This window comes from Ciconia boyciana, chromosome 3 (genome assembly GCF_034638445.1).
Source record: "Ciconia boyciana chromosome 3, ASM3463844v1, whole genome shotgun sequence".
Lineage (NCBI taxonomy): Eukaryota > Metazoa > Chordata > Aves > Ciconiiformes > Ciconiidae > Ciconia > Ciconia boyciana.
The window spans coordinates 106,355,952-106,371,344 of NC_132936.1; positions in this window are offsets into that span (position 1 = coordinate 106,355,952).

The following is a 15,393-nucleotide window of genomic DNA, read 5'->3' on the forward strand; positions in this document are numbered from 1 at the left end:
GCAGTCTCCAAGGATATGCAGACTAATTTCATCCATCAAAAGCAGAAAATATCTTTATCCGGAAAAACCTGCTTTTTTTTCCCTTTGGAAAAATGTAAATACAAAGGACAAAATATGCAGCAGTTCACGGGCAAGTTATGCATTCCTCTGCAGTGTGTAACCTTTTCTCAAAGAGGTGGTCTGGATCAATTTGTGAATATTTGGGAGGGAAAGCTGGATTTGGAGATATTCTGAAAGACATTGTTTCCTCTGGTTCTTCTATGAAACACTCAATTATAAAAAAAGCCAGAAGACTGTAAATAAGAATATGACCTGACTTTATTTTTTTCACATTGATATCCAGCTATGATGGATAATATAGGAGGTGAATCACTGCAGCTCTTGAGTGTCAAATACAGCCCACCGGTGTATGCAAAGTCGGGTCACAGAAAGCGGAGCAGGAAAGATGAACACAACAGAAGGTTTATGTCAGTGTAAAGTATAGGCCCTACATAAAGCCACAGGAAAACTGGACTGGTTTTTGTTGTACTTTTTCCTTTGAACTTGGCTGTGCTTCCATAGCACAAAGGGCTGTTCCCATTTCTCATCCTTTGTCTTGGAATAGGGGCATCTTTAGGGAGGTAGGAATTTACCTAGGAATAACTGAAAGTCACCGATACATTTTTGAGATCATTATTAGTCAGGAGACATAATTTAAATGAGCTGTTAACAAGACCTTAATTAACTTTTCCTGTAGCTAAGCAGCCCTAACTTCTCTCCTGGTCTCTATCTCTTATTTTAGTATTAAAGTTCCTCCACTGCTTTGTGGTAACAGATGGTGTCTATCAGGTAGTTGAAATCTCAGCGAGTATCCCAAGGACTGAGGAAGAGATCTCAAGCATTAAACCCCTGGGTTTCTCCAGTGCCAGGACCCTTAAAGCAGTGCTGTAACATGCCAGGTGCTCTGCAGGCTAGGCACAAAGCAGGACCACAAATGCAACCTCAACAGTGGGCCATCCATGTAAATAATGCAAAAATACTGTGTCTCGGTCTCCACAAGACCCTCATGGACTCATTCAAACAATTATCTCACTGATCAGACCTCCTCCCCCCTTGTAAGCAGTGTAGGAGTAATCAGTGACTCTCACTCACGCCAGGGGAAATCTATCCTCAGAAGCCGATCAATATGGATATGCAAAAATATGTGTCACAGGCTGCAGATATGAAAACCCCATCTACGCACCTGCAAACCAGAATGCACATAGCAAGAAAGGAAAGAATCAATTCATGCTTGATCAATTTCTGTGGATGCATAGATTAATCTGGTGCATATAAATTTAAAGACCTCTTTAAAATTTGCATGGGACTGCAATGTTTATAATTTTTTTTCTGTATTCGTAAGCCTCTCCCTCTATTTGCTAAGTGTCTTTGCACTTTCTGGACAGCTTCACTAGTTATATTCTTAGCAGTCTTACTGTATGGCTCCTGGGAGGTAAAAAGGAAATTTCAGAGACTGTTTCACTTCTGGATTACTCCAGCAATAACAGGTTGTTTTTGTAACTTGTGTTTCTGGATGCAGGAAATTACTTCGGGAGGCAACTGAGTTGAACTGACTGGTCTTATTCCCAGCTCTCTTACTTTAGCTTTAGTCCAGCACAACTCTTTCAACAGGGGACAAACCAGGCTTTAAAGTCATTTGGCTAAGAACAGTCAGGCTCAGTTTGCCATTTTACTGGTGGCTTCACACAAAGCATGTGTGTTTGTGAAGTGTTTGAACATTGATTGCCATAGTAGCCTACATGAAGGCATCTGTATTACACATTTGAGTTTATATTTGACATCTAGAAAAATGAAGAATATGACAATTTTATGAAGAAGGAAATTGATCTTATTATCACTTAAATTGGTATATTTTACAAGGTGTTGCTGTCATTTTTATCTCATCCAACAGTATTGACAATAACATTCTTTAATGTTGGATTCAATTCTTGAGCTGTATTTATTGCATGGGTATATTATATGGCTATAGCTAGGGGAGACTGTCCTTTTCAGTTGCTTATAGCTTTCTCAAATAATTTTCAGGCTGAACTTTTGATATTGGAATTCAGCCCAGAGATAAATTTATCTGCAAAGTTTTATCAGACTTTGTTGAGATATCTTTGACTTCTGAGAGAACAGGTAAGTATATTTGCCTTATACTCTCCAATCAGAAATGCTGTGCACTCATAGCTCAGCTTGAGAGCAGAATTCAGTCATTCACACTCTAGGTTGTTGGAGTCATATAGTTAGATTAGTATATCAGTTTTCATTTCAAACATGAAAGCAAGTTTCTAGTGTTCCTGACTGTAAAGAAATGCTTGAAACCATAAGCTGTGTTGAAGTAATACGGCAACATCTACTTGAGTCTGCAGAATAACCAAAACAGAGCACTGAATGAAGTTGTGCTCTTTGCAGCTTTTCGATGGAGAATATGCTCTCTTCAGAGGAATGGCCTCTCCCCCACGCCTCCGGCATACAGCAAAAATATCTCCCAAGTGAAACAGTTGTCGTCTTCTTTCTTTGGTACTTAAGAAACAAGAATGAAAATGTCAGGTTTTCATGTTCTTGTTGAGAAAAAAAATCTGAGGAAAGAGAAATAGCTAATCATCTAAACTATTTACAGCCTTGACAATATTCTCTCCAGAAATTTAAAAAAAAAAATAAAAAATAAAAAATTGTAGCATGAACTGGTCCACCTGTGTAAGTGTCCTAATGAGAATCCTCTCCAGAAACAGACCAGTCCTCCTGTCTGTGATAAGAGGGCAAAGCACCTCAGTGCCCATACTCTCCACCAGCTAATGGGAAGGGAAGGCAGATGCCTCTTAAAGGAGTTTTTAGCTGTGCTTCTCAATTCCAGTTGGGCTTTTATTCACTGCCGAGTAGGGGCAACCTGACAATAGAATAAAGCTATGATGGCCCTTTGAGATAAGGTAGATCCCAGCAGAAGACAAACCGTGTTCAGACATGTCTTGATGTTCAACCACTGCCTGACCTAAGAGAAAATCTAAGCGTGAAGGAATCTCATTCAGCAAAAAATTACCACAAAGAACAAGAACTGTAGGCTGCATCTCCAGAGACGAACAGGCAGAATGAGAAGGTTTTATACCAAACAAAGGCCTGCTTAGGAAAGTGCAAGAGCAGTGCCATATCTGTGACTATCCCTGTCAAGGCACTAAAAAATGATGACACATCCTTAGGCTGGCTAGGCATTGTGTGGGAGTAGCTTCATCGCAGTCTAGTTTCAGCTTCATCATGAACTTGTGTTACTTACTGGTATCTGTCTGTCTTTGAATCTTGATCTATTCCTCTGAAATCTTTTCAGGAGTAATCTGCCACAGAATGTGTTTGTATAAAGGGATGAAAAGTAGCAAAAGTCCAAATAAAAAATAAAGGTCAATCAGACTCTTTCTGTGTGAATCATCATTGCACACATATTTCCTGCTGGAATAATTACAGGATTTGTTTAGAAGATTGTGATTCTTCTGCTTTATTCCAAATCTGTTGTAAATTGCTTATTAGAGGTTGCATACTCAGCATCTTTGTACTAAAATAATTCCTAATCCATACTAAAATTTTTTTATTTGCTTTAAGGGAACTGCTTCCAGAGGCTAAAGGACAAATCTGATTCTTGTATCTCTTCCTGCTGCAGCCTGTCTTTTGAGGTTTGGCTGTATCAATGCCATGAATGCATGGTGTTGATTTTCTTGTGTCTGATGTGGACATCTCTTGAAAAAGAGTACGGCATTGAACTGTGTCCATCAGTTTGCCATATAGACCATTGATAGCTAGGAGACATACATGTGGCTTTGAGTAAAGTGGGTTGGCTTGAAGCTGGGTTCCTCAAAGTGAAAGAAGCCTCCCGATCTCCTAAGCTTGGAGCCCTGTTCTCCAAAGTATTTCTTGGGTTCCCAGTCACAGTCACCCCTCCACAAGTCTGCCTACCAGAAACCAACCAGACCGCTGAAGGCACCTTTCATGATGGAAACAGAGTGGGAAGGCCAGAAAGCTCTTAGATCTTTTTATAGACTTGGCAGCCTAAATATATTCACAGCTAAGGAATACTTATATGAATACAAGTAACCATATGCAGTGATCAAGTAGGGCAAAACTATTCCTGTCTCAAAAAAGCAAAGAAGACATCTCTGCAGAAACCATATGAAAGAGGCTTGTAAAAGGGGGCCAAAAACATTAGCTCCAAGTAAATCATAAAGTTGAGACTGCTGAAAAGCCATCGAATTTCCACCATTCAGTTAACATCTTATTTGTTTGATTGTTGTATTTCTGTTTTTTTAAGATAAAATTTGGTGCATTCACTCAGCCTTCAAATCCAGCACCGGTTCCCTGCTTAAATGAGAAATATTGTGTTTTTATGTTACTAGTTTAATGCAGCAAGCAAACAGAGATCAAAGTATCTTGAGAACTACGTTTAATTATAATCGCCGCCACAAATGCCAGAGCAAGATGTGGCTCTTTCATAAAAGAAAACACAGTAAAACAATATTATGCAGTTTACAAATTCCATCAAACCACTGTACAAATAAACAATGCTACTGAATCACACAACAAATCATCTTACAATTAGGCCACACAAGACCATCTGGTTTACAAACCAGCCTACGAGCCAAAGAGGAAAACTTTGAAGATAAATATTGCCATATGTGGAAGCCCAGGAAAAATATTGCTTACTAGCACGGAGCATCATTTTGAAATGTAATTCTCCGTGGGAATTGGAAGATTTCTTACTGAGGCTAATATGTTTTGCAAGAAACCTCACAAAATGGAAGCATAAGGTATTACAGATAGGCCCAGAGACTGTGAAGGAATGAAAGCACTTTTAAAGCAGCTGGATTTAGCCTGTCTGCTGGTTGAGTACCTAAGTTAATTTGGAAGTTTTAACATTTTCTCTGTCCAGGACATTTTTCTAGTTGCATAAGGGAAACATCCTGTTGTTTCTCAAAGTGTACTGATAATGGTAAAAAGTGGAATTTGGTCTACATGAGCTTTGAATGGCTAAAGTAAAATTATTTTATCACTCCTTATAATATCTATGGTCAGGGGTTCTTAGTATGCTGATGGACAGCTTTGCGAAACTCCAGGACTAAAGAGCAAGACTTACCAAAGCAAACAGATATTTGGGATGTCTGTCCTTGAGTCACATAATGGTTGTGCAGTTCAGGAGACTGGAATTCAGCATTTTCTAAAAACCAAGGCACTGGAAGACATCTAAAAATAAACACCAACACTCAAGATATCTAAAATCATCTTTCAAAGATGCTGACCAATGAACATGTTTTTTCGAAAGTCAGTGGTAAGTTTCTCCTTAATATCGGTGATGCAGGGTCAGGTCCTGAAGCACAATGGTCAAAAAAGGAGAATATAAAAAAAGCAGCAAAACATAAAAAGCACAAAACCAACATCAGTTGCTTATCCATCTGAACAAATTTTGATGAAAATAAAAAATACAGAAGTGTTTCATTTGTTTGAAATTAACAATCTTTGTGCACTTCTGCTGGTTTGTTCCCAATTTGTTTTCCCTTATGCCATGAAAGACCATGAACATGTGAAGACGGTTTATCTTTCATGCTTTGAAACAAACGAATGAAAAAAATTGAAATATTAAAAAGGATAGTTTAGGACATTTATAGAATGGTAAAATACCCTTTAAACTATATTGGTTTATATGCATTATATAGGGTATAAAATTGCTTGAAAGCTCATAATTGACATCTCTGGCTCATTAAATGTTTTCTTTCTGTCACAGGTATTTCTCATAAAGTTGATCAAAGGCTTGGATTCTCCAGAAAATGGCTCACATGTTAAGAATAACTCAGAAGTGCTGAAGTCACAGTTTTATTCTTGCAGGGTTGCTAATGAAATCTGTACTCTTGGTACTGAGATTTCAGAGATGGGTTTAGGCAATGTTTTTACAAACTAAGAAAATACCATTAAAAATGCAGCCCCCATGCCTCCAATTTTCAGCCTCAAGGCAAGTGTAATGTCCTACAGTTGCCCTGCTTTGAAATTTTTCCCATCTGTTGTGTCCAGTGCATCATCCTTTAAAGAAATTATATAAAACTAATTGGGGGTTTGGGAGCTTTTGCCTTAGTTCACTAAGAGGTGAAGTTATGTACGACTGTATCGCATCTCAAACTGTCCTGATGCATGCTGAGCCTTCACACTGGGTCTCCGTTTGCTGCATTAGTTCAGTCCAGTGGTTTCAAGGGAGATCTGATTTACATCAGTGCAAGTCTGAGCCAGGCTTTGATAAACCAGAATGAGAAACAAAATTGTTGTTGGCCTGACTTTGGGTGGTACTAGCTTATATATTCAATAGGTGTTGCATGTCACAGGGAACACTACTGTGCTTTTGTATATATTACTGGCTCATGCAAATACATGTTCTTGCATTTCATTCTTTGAAGTTTCTCTAAGGGTTCCTTAGATCACATAGTGGAAAAAAGGTGGCCATATCTAATCCAATGTATAACAATTGAGTCTTTTCTCATGTTCGCTGTCTGATTTCTTACTTACTCTGAGCTGCAGCCCCTGCATTGGCAGGCTATTTGGACCGAATGGCCCGTGCAGGATGGGAAATCTCTCCTTTTGGCACCACTGGGCTGCAGTTTTCATGGAGATTCAGAAGCTGATATGCAAAGGTCTGCCAGCTTACATTATATATAGATCCCAGTTTTGTTACAGTTATGTTGATGCTGTGGATTAAAACGGGGAGCAAGCGGGCTGTGCAGTTTCAACTCGTGATCTTTGCGTTACTTACTGCTTTTTTAATTCAGAAAGCAGCAGTTATTTTGCAGGCATTGACAGTAGTCCTAGATCTATACAGAGCATAGAGGAAGATCTGATCTTTTCCCTTTCACTGATCTGACCTTTTCCCTTTCACTGCAAGATAGACAAATAAATCTGTGGAGGAAACCGAGACAAAGTTCCTCACTTAGAAGGGTTTTCTCCCCCATTGATCTCAGGCTTCTTTGACAAAGCTACACCAGCTTATCCTGGCTGAAGATCTGCTCAAGGCTGGGCATCAGCACTGACCCTGAAATGGCTTAAAACATGTGTGAGTCATGGAAAGGAGAGTTTTGGATGGGAAATTTGGAAGGGGTGTGCCAGGGCAGGGCAGGGCAGGGCAGGCAGGAGGGGTACCCATGGCTGGGAAAGAAGGGCACTTCTGCTTCTGCATTTTGTTTCTGTATTTTTTACCCAGCTGTCTCCCTGCCTCCTGGTATTTCCGCCACAGTGCAAGCTGCAGCCCTTACCACGCAAACAAATGAACAGAAAGAAAGAAGCCTTCTCCCAAGTGCTAGATTTTGGCTGAAATGTGAGCAAGAGATGAAATCTGTCTTGTCCTTGCAGAGGCCTGTCTCTCTGCAGCTGATGTTCAACGGCACTGAGTCATGGTGAAAGACATCATTAACTCCCAGAGGCCAAAGAAACGCTTGCCAGCATCCCAAAGGGGATTCCCAGCCACCTCACTCATGCGCAGCGCCTCTGGCATCCAGTGGCTTGCCCAGGTTTAATTATTTATTTGTTTTATTCACCTCTGTTTTGTCTGGAAAAGACTTATCTATTTCTCCTCCCGGGGCTCGGGTCTTTCTTTCAGCTCCTGCCAAATCCCAGAGCCATGTGTTTTGGGAGCCTCTTTGGAGGAGGAGCCGGCCCGCGTTGTCCCTTGGGCTGGCCGGCCAGCAGCCGGCTCATGGGAGGTGACCGGGACCCGCGAGAAGAGGGACGCAGTGCCGCGGCTGGAGGGCAAGATGGAGGGTCGGAGCTGTGGTGTTCGGCAACCCACAAAGGCTGCGGGGTTGAAGCTTCACCCTGGGAGGCGGCTTCAGCCCCAGGCTGAGCTTCCAGCAGGGATGTGGCCTTCCCGTGCGTGGGCGTGATGGGAAGGGCAGATAGGGCGGATGGAAACAGAAGGGCGAGGCTCAGTGGCACTGGGAAACCTTGCCAGGGAATACATATCACCTCCAGCACCTTGCATGCGTAAGCTAAGCACTGTCACAGAAAGCCTCTTCCCCCCTCCCTCACTTGGGCAGACACAACGCTAGTGAGTGCCATTCTGGCCGGGACAAGACCCACAGCTGCCACCACAGCCAGGCCATGGCATCCACGGAAACACACCAGTTTGCTCCATGTCTGTGTTTTTATCTGTGCCTTGCTTAGAAAGTTGCCTGCCTAGCATCCCCAGTGAGACGGGCCGCCTGTGTGCGCATCCCCTGAGGCCAGGCTGTGGCAGGGCAGAAGGAGCGGGCCCTTCCTCCATTTTGGGGGCGGCTCAGCTCAGCATGGGCCCGGCGGTGCTCCTGCCACAAGGCTCAGCCCCACGGGGTGCAGAGGAGAGTTCCGTCAGTGCCGCTGGGATCCAACGCCCTTCGCAGTGGTGGCACGCACGGCGCGGTCCTGATGTTAAATAAATAATTAAAAAAAAGAGACGGAAAAAGGGAGAGACAGGGAGCGAGTGAAACGTACACCCTCCATTTCACACAGTGTCCAGAAAGCCTGGCTGTCAGCATCCCGCTGGACTCCCTCCAGGCAGGTATTCATTACATAGATTTGACTTTTTAAATACGATAGAAATGAGAACTGCAAACTTAATATGTTTTTCTTCTTGGGAGATGAGGGAGCAGGAGGGAGGGGAATAGCGTTTACCTCATAATTTCCCTTTCTCTTCCCCCCTCTGTGTAAGCCACATTATTCTTTCTGCAAAGGTACTTGGGGAAACTTGCTAAAATTTTCCCTCATGCTTGAAATTTACTTACCCTGGGTAACAGGAAATGTGGAGTCTTGTGATGTAGATTGTTATACCAGATGGTAATCTTAGCACATGCTATTTGTGTAGATCTGCGGTGCAAGTGAGTCATCATTCGTAGCTGACCTTCACTGCTGTGAAAATACTTCTTTCAATAATAATAACAATAACAATAACAATAACAAACAACATTTCAGCACGGTTCGGCTCCACCTGCTGTGAAGACAAGGGCACGCTGTGCAGCTGGTGAAGGTGGGTCCTGGGCTCCCCGCGGAGCACGGTTACAATCCCTCCGGAGCGGCATCCAAGGCTCATTACGAGTCTTTCCATCGGCTCCACTGAGCTCTGGATCAGGCCCAGGTCGTGTTGCATCACATTTCTTTAGAGCCTTCTTACGCTCCCCTCTCTGCACTCCTCCATTGACAGAAAGCACTTGCCCATTTTCTGCCATATAGGAAGAGGTGCAGATGCATGATCAGACCCAAATAATGCGACCAGGTTGCTGCTCTTTTCAAAGTCCCTGTGTCATGCTGAATTTAGGAGAGACAGAAGACTGTGATATGTATTACCCCTGAACTACAATTATGCTTGCAATTTCCACACCTGAAAAAGGAGAGTTTTACCTGAGCCAGGTAGTAAAAACCCTTGGTATTTTGATGGGGGGCATCAACTTATGCTGGAACCTCCCACAACACTTGTGCCAGCTCAGCCTTCCTTATCTCTTTCCATTGTCTGCACAGATAATTCTGAACACAGATTCCTGCCTCAGCAAATCTGCAGATCTAAGCCCAGATCCTGCAAGGACTCTATTTGTGCAGGATTGAGCCTGTATATTGAAATTACAGTTGTTATTAGTAGTGCCACTGCAGTCCTGTAGAAATCCAGACACAGTATTTGACTCCAGTGTTTCCTGCAGCAATGAATTCCACTCTGGGAAGAAGCATTTCCTTTCATTTTCCTGAAGTTGTCCTTGTACTGTGGGATTTCAGATAAAGAATCCCTTTTCTCTCCATTAAAGTTAAAATACTGGATGCTAACAGAAAGTGATTTCTGGCCCTTTGTAACTATCAAAACTTCATCCCTTACTAGCTGTCATAGCTTTCCAGAGCCATTCTTCTGGTCATTTCAGCACCTACTTCACTGTGTCCTAGCAAAAAGGGTGAGAGTTTCAGACCAAGTTACCTATTGTGCTTAGAAAGTTGTCTGATAAAATAAATAAAGCATATAAATAAGGAGAACCCAGAAGCCTATCATATGTCAAACTTTTCAAAACCGATTACAACTCACATCTGATAGAGTGAAAATCACACTGGCAATTAGATCAAGAATGGCTGATTAAATTCCTCAGGCTTCCCAAATCACAACGCTAGTATTTGTTTCAAAGAGCTTATAATTACTGTATTTAAAAGCCTGTTATTCAATACTCTTCTCTAAGTCCAAATTGCTCCTGATGTCAACTCGAGGTACACGAAATTCTGTCTACAGCATATGCTATAGCCGATCAGTGAGTATGACCTTCACGGCAGCGTGTACATCTTTTGTTTTGTGCTAATCTTCTCTTTGAAAGATCAGAGTAGATGGATATTGTAGAAGAGGCAGCAGGTCTGAATAAAAGCCTGTTAAATCAGTGGAAAAACTTCCATCTTCCGTGGATGTTAATGGACTTTGGATCAGGTCCCTTGTGACTGATTTTGCTGGATCACTGTCGCAATAAAAATGCCTGTTTTCCAATGCTGAACTGTACTTACCTCCCAACCAGGGGAGTACAAGTGACACATACATTCATCTTAACCTAGTCCACATTTTTGAGCTGCTTTGATGTCATTAGATGAGAGGATCTGACAAAGCAGGAACTAGTTGCAAAGCACAAAAAAGACTTTGGAGTGCTGTGAAATTACATATTTCTTCAGCAGCCTGTCTCATTCAAGAGAATGTCGTATTTGTTACACTGTCCTGCTGGTAGCAGTGATAAAGTGTTTTAAAAACTGAAGTCCATTTTCTTGCTCTCACATCCAATATATGCAGCCCTTGTAAAAGGCAGAAAAATTCCTGATGTTTGAAAAAGTTGCTTTTGGTGCCAAAGCAGACAGAAAACGTCTATGCTCCTGTAGAAATGCAAGGGGAATAAAGCTGTTTCTAAGGGGATAAATGTCTCTCCTATTTCCTATTCCCTGTTACTTTGGTTACTGTTACTTTTAAACATTCCTAGCATTTTGCACGTAATAAAAAAAATGGCAAAATCCCTGTTCATTTCTAGACACTATTTTCAAACCAAAGCTGCTTGTGTCGAAGAAAGTTGTAAACACTGAAGTCCATCCCACTCCAGTATAGCAACCCATCCTAGGTGGAGCTCTTGCCACTCTGCTTGTTGAAGGAAGGAGTTACAGGGAAAAAAAAAAGAGAATAAAAGTTAAGCAAGCATGAGGACTTGAAAAACATAATCATAAGACCCAGAGATCTGCCCATTGTCTTTGGGCTTATGATCACCATCGACTGCATTTCTTCCTTCTGTGGTTTAGTCCATGATGCAGGTGCTACATATGGTCATGCTATGACATTACATATAGTCCTCAGCTGTGGACAGTGCATAAATGTGACTGTCATGGAGTTATTCTTGCAAACTATTATATTAAGGAGTTTGGTCCTGATAAAGACAAAAATAACTTATGTCCCTTGTATAGTGCCTGTCCCTTGTACCTTGCATCCAGCTACCATCATCTATTGCCCTCTACTGTCACTCTTTCCTACAAAACTGTTCTCCAGAGGAAGCAAATGGCAGGCAGCCCCACTCCCATCCCCTTACCAGAGCCACAGACCAGTGGGTCCACATCAGGACAAAGAGCTTACCACTAAGAACATTTCCTTCTGACAGCCTTGGTTGCTGTCCTGTAGTTTGTGTTTCTTTTATTTATTTAGGAATCTATTTCAGCTTGGTACTTAATTGTGCTAATGAGGAGAGCAGTGCAGCCACTGTGCCATGATCTGGGTTTGGTTTCACCCAGCAGGTTACAGATAATGAAGGAAAACAGAGCTCCAGTTTCCCACTTGCTTGAAACCGTCTTTATGTTTTCCTGTGGGACTAGACGAAAGATAGCTGCTGCCAGCCAGTAATTTCTAGGCTGAAATGCTAGGTGGACTATGAAATGCAAAACTGAGTGGGGTTATCTGCACACAACCTGACCTGCCTGTAGGAAGGTTTCACATACACCCTCCCAGCATGAAGCTGGGCTGGGGTCAGGGCCTTGGGACAGTCACCATGGTTTCCCGTCTGGCTCCTCAGAGGCTCTTTGCACCAATTCCTTTTCTCTGTCTGTGTGAGAGCAGGCTGGCATCTGCCTCTTCGTAGGTAGTGCAGAACAAGAGTTTACTGGGGCATCTGAAACATTTTCTTTCCATAAGCATTGCCCATGAGTGGCCCTAGTTTTGTGTCTTGCAAGATGGACTGTGGGATTTCATTTGCACTTTTATAGCCTATTAAAATGACTTAGAGTTACCACTATAGGTTTGCTGTTTCTGAAAGCATTTTAGCTTTCATTTAACAGTAGCATCTGTCTTTGCACTGGGGCTTTTTTTTTTTCTTAAAAGTGTAATGAAACTCATTATTTATTTTCCTCCAAGCGTTACATAAAGTAGCATCCCTGGCTGAAGTATCTACAAATATGGCAGTCTCTGATGTTCCTCATTTGTCTGTCATTAGTAATATCCTTTAGTAACCTCTGGCTAAGGCATTTTTCAGATATGCAGTTCTTCTGGTAACTTATTTACTCAGGGCAGTTTAATTCAGAGGCAACATCTGGATTTCCATGGAAGCCAGTCTTACAGCTTAGCTGACTGAGGTACCACAGAGGTCAAGTGAACTGCCTGTGGTGATACTTTAGCTGCCGTTGAACTTAGGACCTTCCTGCCTCCAAAACACTGTGTTGTAACTGTTAGACTCTCCTCTATCCTCAAAAATCATATTCCTGGGGTTGATCTTCTTTCCTCGGGCCCTGATTATATCCTTCCTTTTTCATGTTCATTTTTAGACCAGTTTTATCTGTTCACTGTATCAGCCCTGTAGGACTGTCTTAAGAAAACACTGCTTGACCTCCTAGCTTTGGCTCTGCATTTGCTTCCAAATCATACTTCAGTGCAAAACTTTTATTGTTTTGTTCAGACCACAGACAAGGCTTGAAAGTGTCCTTGAAGTCCATGAAAAATGTTTTTCTGTTCCTTACAAATTTCTGAGATGCACAGATATTTCATCATCTGTGACTGTCTTGTGAAATCATGTCTTGTTAAGAGGCTTTTGAGGCCATAAAAATCCATACAAAATAAAACTGTATTGTCTTCAGCTATTGTTTCTGTACTAATTAAACATCTCTCTGAACAAACAGATTCAGGATCATGTAAACTCTCTAATAAACTTGTAATGAAAGAAATATTCAAAGCCTCAGTGATTAATGAGCAGATGTTAACAGGCAGTGCAAACTTATGGGAAACCATTTCTAATAGTGATGTCAACAGAGAACAATTCACAGACATAATTACTAAAAAATTATCAGAGACTTCCTTGTCAAGTATTTTGTATGTTTATAAAGCTGTTGGTGACTCATTTTAAGCAGTCTGGGAGACTTATTTGATTTGGAATACGGGTTTTATTATAGCTTAGCTGTTATGTAATAGTTTGCTCAGATGAAATGGTCAGCTATTCTTCCATCTCGGCATCGTCCTTATGTATGCACTGAGATTGCTTGTAATTCTCTCAGCAAATCGTATCTAAATACTTTTCCATACTTTCAACCTTTGGAATACGGTCCTCGTTAAAGCTAAGTAGTAGAACAGCCCTTTGCTTAATTACCCATTAGATTGGCTGCCATCCACTATAAAGTTCAAATGCTGTAGTACTAGCCACCTTGCGCAGTTCAGTTCCCTGTGCCATGTGGAGCAGTTCTCTCTGACATGCAAGCAGCCTCAGTAAATTGTGCCTATGTTTGTTTTAGAGGTAATTTCATAGCAGGCAGAGCACTGCCATTTATGCAAGGCAGGTGCATTCACTAATTTCTTAGCTTATAGCACAAACTGCAATTAATATTGCCTGTCTCTCCGGTGTCATTAATGTTCAAGCGAAGTAATCTGGATGTAATTTTCACACTGGCACTAAAATCACATTTCAGTGATTCCACGAGTTTCTTTTTCCAAGACATTCCAGTACAATCAGCTATAGAATTACCTATCTTTTTCTTTGAATGCTTACTGTCATTCCTTCAGACGAACTGCAAAACCCGAACTTAGAATTTTAAAAAAGACAAGCACAGCTGTTGTCCACTCCAGGCTCTTCTCTGGGAGGCTTTGAGCATTTTATGTAGCTGAGATGTAGCTGGTATTTGTAAAAAGCACTGAGATTTTTGGATGTCAGTACAGAGTTGTTGTTTTGGTTTCTGTGTCATATATAGTGGTAGTGACAAGCTGTGGCAGCTGAATAATGCCCACCAATGCCCACCAATATTATATTTAGACTTGCACTACCAAAGCATGAGTGGCATTACCAGCAAACCATAATAATTTTGGGCTGCTGCTCTGAGAACTCTCTGTAGCGGACTGTTGGTACTCCTTTGCATACTTTCATGTTTTCTCATCTGCAAATATTATTTAGATTAACTTTAAATTATCAGCTGCAGTCAAACCTCAACACAATTTCCTTGAGAATTATTTTGCTGCACAAGCACAAAAGCTTATCAGTACAAATAGGTTTTGTAAATCTCCTCTCACTCAGACTGTAGTCATTTTGGGGCAGAAATAGCCTATATTTTTTGTATGCATAGCCAACACCTTATATACCAGCAAACTGCTTCTAGTGCAGATGAAGCCCTAGAGCACACTCTCAGCCCCATCCCAGGAATTTCAGAAAGAGTTGTTAGAAAAGACATCTTCCTAGTGATGGCACTAGTAGTTGTCTAGTGTTCTAGATGTCAGAGTACTCAACAGCACACAGGAAGGGACTATTACAACAGGGAGCAGAGATGTCAGAGTTTGTTCTACTTGGTATATACAGCCTGCTGAATTACCCCACGGTGTCTTAGAGAAGAAACACCTCAAGGAGTTTGGCTTCCAAGAGTCCCTAGAAGCCAGTAGGAGCTGGGTGCCTAAAATGTGCTTTGCAAACTCTAGCCCTGCTCTGGCAGCAGGAACTAGCAAAGGATTTCTGTGGCAGCAGCTTTTAACAGAACTCCGTCTTTCCAGAAAGCGACTGAAGCATTTTTAATCAAGAAGTCAGTGGGTGCAATGCTCTTCTCAGATGTATGAGTAGATCTGAAATGACCCCTCTGGTATCAGGACACCTGATTGTGTACTTTTCTCTTGCCATTTCGCACCTCTACTACAAGCCTATGTGGCTCTGGTCTTGGGAAGGTCTCTTCTGATGGAAGAATTTTTGGAAAGCAGATGCAGAAATAGAGGGTTTCTAATCACCTGGGTGACCTTCCACTGCTGTAGCGCTCATCCAGATCAAGGCTTATGAAGGGTGGTTCAAAAACTGGGGACTGGAAAGAGCCATTTACATCCCTGTTTGCTGAGCTCTGGCAAGTGCTTCTTTGATCACAGCTGACAAGGTGCCCATGTGTAGCTACTCT